This window comes from Arachis duranensis, chromosome 1 (genome assembly GCF_000817695.3).
Source record: "Arachis duranensis cultivar V14167 chromosome 1, aradu.V14167.gnm2.J7QH, whole genome shotgun sequence".
In the NCBI taxonomy this organism is placed as follows: domain Eukaryota; kingdom Viridiplantae; phylum Streptophyta; class Magnoliopsida; order Fabales; family Fabaceae; genus Arachis; species Arachis duranensis.
Genome location: NC_029772.3, coordinates 52,253,912 through 52,260,104, shown reverse-complemented (window position 1 = coordinate 52,260,104; position 6,193 = coordinate 52,253,912). Strand labels below are relative to the sequence as shown.

General features: G+C 35.7%; 1 non-coding gene across 1 annotated transcript; it reads right to left on the bottom strand.

Annotated features, from left to right (window-relative positions):
• Positions 1 to 4,335: 4,335 nt before the first annotated feature.
• LOC127742730 (small nucleolar RNA R71) lies at positions 4,336 to 4,439 on the bottom strand. The gene has a single exon (XR_008004107.1). It is a non-coding gene; the product is annotated as a small nucleolar RNA R71 (small nucleolar RNA).
• Between the last annotated feature and the right edge of the window lie 1,754 nt (positions 4,440 to 6,193).

Sequence of the window (6,193 nt, the reverse complement as noted above, 5' to 3'; positions counted from 1 at the left end):
AAATGAGAAACTAACAAATAAAACTAGAAGATCCAAGATGTAATAACAAGAAATTAAGAGGAAAAGCTAAATCAAAACAAGAATCAAAGGTTGGATTTAAGAAAATTAAACCTAAACTACCCTAAAATCTAGAGAGAGGAGAGAGCCTCTCTCTCTAGAATTCTCCCTAAAACATCATGAAAACTAAACTATGACTACATGGTTTATTCTCCCCACAATCCTTGGGTTCAATAGCATCAGAAATGAGTTGGATTGGGCCCAAAATGAGCTAGAAATCGCTGGCCACGAGTTGCTCTTTAATGGGTCACGTGCTCAATCGGCGCATCCGCACACATTGCGCGTGCGTGCCCCATATGCGAAGCAACATATGACATATATCATTTCGAAGCCCCGGATGTTAGCTTTCCAATGCAACTAGAACCGCCTCATTTGGACCTCTGTAGCTCAAGTTATGGTCGTTTGAGTGCGAAGAGGTCAGGGTTGACAGCTTTATGGTTCCTTCATTTCTTCATGAGTTCTCCCACTTTGCATGCTTTTCTCCTCACTTCTTCCATCCAATACTTGCCTTATGAACCTGAAATTACTCAAAAAACATATCAAGGCATCGAATGGAATTAAAGTGAATTAAAATCACTAATTTTAGGGCCTAAAAAGCATGTTTTCACATTTAAGCACAAATCAAGGGAGAATTACAAAACCATGCTATTTCATTGAATAAATGTGAGAAAAGGTGACAAAATCCCCCAAAATAAGCACAAGATAAACCACAAAATCGGGGTTTATCAGCAGTCTACATGATGTTCAACGTAGTCATTGGACGACAGTTGGAGTATAGTCTCTTGGGTCTCTGATCCATGGATTAGACTCACCTCTCCTAACAACAGAGCATTCGAATCCCTGAGGTTAGAACCTTCATGGTATAGGCTAGAACTAATTAGCAGCATTCCTTAGATTCGGAAAGTCTAAACCTTATCTGTGGTATTCAGAGTAGGATCTGGGAAGGGATGACTATGACAAGCTGCAAACTCGCGAATGTTGGGCGCAGTGACAGTGTGCAAAAGGATAGAGAGATCCTATTCCGACACAAGTGAGAACCGACAGATGATTAGCCATTAGGAAACCGCACCTGGACCATTTTCACTGAGAGGACGGATGGTAGCCATTGACAACGGTGATCCACCAACATACAGCTTGCCATGGAGCGCGCATGATTGGAAGAAGACAATAGGAAAGCAGAGGTTCAGAAGCAACAAAGCATCTCCAAACTCTTATCTGAAATTTCCACCAAAGAATTACATAACTACCTTTATTTTAATTTTATCTATCTTTTAATTATCAAAACCTCATAACCATTTGAATCCGTCTGACTAAGATTTACAGGATGACCATAGCTTGCTTCAAGCCGACAATCTCTGTAGGATCGACCCTTACTCGCGTAAGGTTTTATTACTTGGACGACCTAGTGCACTTGCTGGTTAGTTGTGCGGAGTTACAAAAGTGTGATTGCAATTTCATGCACCAAGTTTTTGGCACCGTTGCTGGGGATTGTTCGAGTTTGGACAACTGACGGTTCATCTTGTTGCTTAGATTAGGTAACCTTCTTTCTTGTTTCAACCTTTATTTCCTTTTCAAAAATGTTTTTAAAAATATCTCAAAAAAAAGGTTTTCGAAAAAAATAAAAAAATTTAATAAAATCATAAAAAAATTTGTGTGTTTCTTGTTTGAGTCTAGCGTCAAATTTTGAATTTGGTGTTAAACGCATGTTTTCAATTTTTCTTAGATTTTCGAAAATTCATGCATTGTGTTCTTCTTTGATCTTCAAGTTGTTCTTGATGATTTTTCTTGTTTGATTTTTAATTTTTCTTGTTTTGTGTCTTTTCTTATTTTTCTTGTGCATTTTCGAATTGTTAGTGTCCCTAGTACAAAAGTTTTTAAGTTTGGTGTCTTGCATGTCTTTCTTTTCTTAAAAATTTTTAAAAATATGTTCTTGGTGTTCATCATGATCTTCAAAGTGTTCTTGGTGTTCATCTTGACATTCAAAGTGTTCTTCCATGCATTATTTGTTTTGATATTAAATTTCTATGTTTTGCTTCATTTTGTTGTTTTTCTCTCTCCTCATGAAAAATTCAAAAGTAAAAAAATATCTTTTCCTTATTCTTCTCATAATTTTTTAGTTGACTTGGTCAAAAATTTTTAAAATTAGTTGTTTCTTGTTAGTCAAGTCAAAATTTCAATTTTAAAAATTTATCTTTTTAAATCTTCTTCAAAACAAATTCTTTTTCAATTTTCTTTTTATATTTTTCAAAAATCTTTTATAAAATTTTTCAAAATCTTTTTCTTTTTTATATATAATTTTCGAACTACTTGTCCTAGTTTATTAATTTGATTGAAAAATTTTAAGTTTTGTGTTTTCTTGTTAAGAAAGTTTCAATCCTTAAAATTTTAAAATCATATCTTTTCAAAAAAAAATTCTTTTATTTATTTTTTTACAAGTATCTTTAATTTTAAGACACAACTTTTTCAAAACATCCTAACCACCCTCTCTCTCTCTTCATTTTTCGAAAATCAACACAAAAAATTTTCAAATCTTTTTAATTAATTAATTAATTTAGTTTTCTAATTTCTTTTATTACTTTTTATTTTCTTAATTTTTGAAACTTGCATAAATTTTTTATTTACTTTATTTTAATTTCACTAATCACAAAAAAAATAAAAAAATATAGAATATAAAGCAGAGGAATCACAGAGAAAAAGAGCTCACTAACGTTAAAACGCCAGTAAAGAGGCACTTTGGGAGTTAAGCGCCAGAATGGCTATCATTCTGGGCGTCTAACGCCAGTAAAGGTATCATTCTGGGCGCTAAACGCCAAAATGGGCAGCATTCTGGGCGTTTAGAAAAACGCCGAGTAAAGAAGGGTTCCTGGCGCTTAACGCTAGCCAAGGTATCTGGCTGGGTGTTAAACGCCCAGAGAGGCAGCCAAGTGGGCGTTAAATGCCAGAATGGATAACATTCTGGGCGTTTAACGCCAGGATGACACAAGGGAGGTAATCTTGTTCCCAATTCGAATTTTTTCAATTTTTCATGTTTTGATTCATAACTTTTTACATCAAACATATTTTAAACATTCATCTTTCAATTTTTTTTTGAAAATTTTCAAACTAATTTTTCAAAAATCTTTTTCTTAACCTTATCTCATATTTTCGAAAATCCTTGCTAATAATTAATGTGTTGATTCAAAATATCAAGCTTGTAACTTTCTTGTTAAGAAAGGTTCAATCTTTGAATTTTAGAATCATATCTTTTAGTTTCTTGTTAGTCAAGTCATCAACTTTAATTTTAAAAATCAAATCCTTTTAAATTCTTTTTCAATTCTTTTTCAAAATAAACTTCAATCATATCTTTTTAAAATTTTAATTTCAAAATATTTTTCTAACTTTTTATCTTTTCAAATCTTTTTCAACTAACTACTATTTCTTATCTTTTTCAAAACCACCTAACCACTTTTTCACTTCCAATTTTCGAAAATCACTAACCACTTTTTCAAAAATATTTTTGATTAACTAATTGTTTTAGTTTTAATTTTTGAATACTCTCTCTCTTCTCTTTCTATTTATTTTGCTAACACTTGTCTTCCACTTATAATTCAAACCTTCTCTCTCCCTCTGTGTTCGAATTCTTCTTATTCTCTCTCTACCTCATTCCTCTATTCTTCTTTTCTTCTGACACCTCGAGAAATCTCTATACTGTGACATAGAGGATTCCACTACTCCCTTTGTTCTCTTCTTTTTCATATGAGCAGAAATAGGAATAAAAACATTCTTGTTGAAGCTGATCCTGAACCTGAAAGGACTCTGAAGAGGAAGCTAAGAGAAGCTAAAGCACAACACTCCGGAGAGGACCTTACAGAAAACTTCGAAAAAGAAGTAGGCATGGCAGCCGAACCCAACAACAATGCCAGAGATGCAAGGAAGATGCTTGGTGACTATACTGCACCAACTTCTAACTTCTATGAAAGAAGCATCTCAATTCCTACCATTGGAGCAAATAACTTTGAGCTTAAGCCTTAATTAGTTTCTCTAATGCAGCAGAATTGCAAGTTTCACGGACTTCTATCGAAAGATCCTCATCAGTTCTTAGCTGAATTCTTGTAGATCTGTGATAATGTTAAGACCAATGGAGTTGATTCCGAGGTCTACAGACTTATGCTTTTCTCCTTTGCTGTAAGAGACAAAGCTAGGATATGGTTGGACTCACAACCTAGAGAAAGCCTGAACTCTTGGGATAAGTTGGTCACTGCTTTCTTGACCAAATTCATTCCACCTCAAAAGATGAGCAAGCTTAGAGTGGAAGTCTAAACCTTTAGACAGAAGGAAGGTGAATCTCTCTATGAAGCTTGGGAAAGATACAAGCACTTAACCAAAAGGTGTCCTTCTGACATGTTTCCTGAATGGAGCATCATATGTATATTCTATGATGGTTTGTCTGAATTGTCCAAGATGTCATTGGACCATTCTGCTGGCGGATCTCTTCATCTGAAAACACCTGTAGAAGCCCAGGAACTCATTGAGATGGTTGTAAATAACCAATTCATATACACTTCTTAAATAAATCCTGTGAATAATGGGATGACTTAGAAGAAAGGAGTTCTTGAGATTGATACTCTGAATGCCATATTGGCTCAGAATAAAATATTGACTCAGCAAGTCAATATGATTTCTCAGAACCTAACTGGATTGTAAGCTACATCCGGTAGTACTAAAGAAGCCTCCTCTGAAGGAGAAGCTTATGACCTTGAAAATCCTACAATGGAAGAGGTGACTTACATAGGAGAACCCTATGGAAACACCTATAATCCTTCATGGAGAAATCATCCAAATTTATCATGGAAGGATCAACAGAAGCCTTAACAAGGCTTCAATAATAATATTTGGCATTAGCAAACATTTTCCATCAGCTTCTCAACAACAGACAGAGAATTCTGAGCAGAGCCTCTCTGGCTAAGCAACCATAGTCTCTAATCTATCTAAGGCCACTCTCAGTTTTATGACTGAAACAAGGTCGTCCATCAGAAATTTGGAGGCACAAGTGGGTCAGCTGAGTAAAAGAGTTACTAAAACTCCTCCTAGTACTCTCCCAAGCAATACAAAAGAGAATCAAAAGAGAGAGTGCAAGGCCATCAATATAACCAAAATGGCCGAACCTACAGAGGAGGAAGAGGCAGTGATTTCCATTGAGGAAGACCTCAATGGACATCCACTGACCACTAAGAAGTTCCCTAATGAGGAACCAAAGGAATCTGAGGCTCATACAGAGACCATAGAGATTCCACTGAACTTGCTGTTATCGTTCATAAGCTTTGATGAGTATTCTTCCTCTGAAGAAGATGAAGATATTGTTGAAGAGCAAGTTGCTCGATATCTAGGAGCAATCATGAAGCGTTCAGCAGACATTACCTCAAAAGAAATCAGATCCCAAAAGGTTCTTAATACCTTGTACCATAGGCACCATGACCTTTGAGAAGGCTCTGTGTGTCTTGGGATCAGGTATAAACCTCATGCCACTCTCTGTAATGGAGAAACTAGGGATCTTTAAGGTACAAGCTACAAAAATCTCACTAGAGATGGCAGACAAATCAATGAAACAATCTTGTGGACTTGTAGAGGATGTCTTGATGAAGGTTGAAGGCCTTTACATCCCTGCTGACTTCATAATCCTAGACACTGGAAAGAATAAGGATGAATCCATCATTCTTGGAAGACCCTTCCTAGCCACAGTAAGGGCTGTGATTGATGTGGACAGAGGAGAGTTAGTCCTTCAATTGAATGAGGACTACCTTGTGTTTAAGGCTCAAGGATTTTCTTCTGTAAACATGGAGAAGAAGCATGAAAAGCTTCATCCAATTCTCTCCATACAGATTCAAGCAGAACCCCCACATTCAAACTCTAAGTTTCGTGTTGGGAGGCCATAATCATGCTCTGAGCATCTGTGAAGCTTTGTAAGAGCTTCCTGTCAAGCTATTGACATTAAAGAAGCGCTTGTTGGGAGGCAACCCAATTTTATTTATCTATGTTAATTACTTTTCCATTATTAGTTTATGTTTTCTCTAGGTTGATGATCATGTAGAGTCACAAAAACAGCTACAGAATTAAAGCATTATGGGCGTTAAATGCCAGAATTGGCAGCTAAACTAGC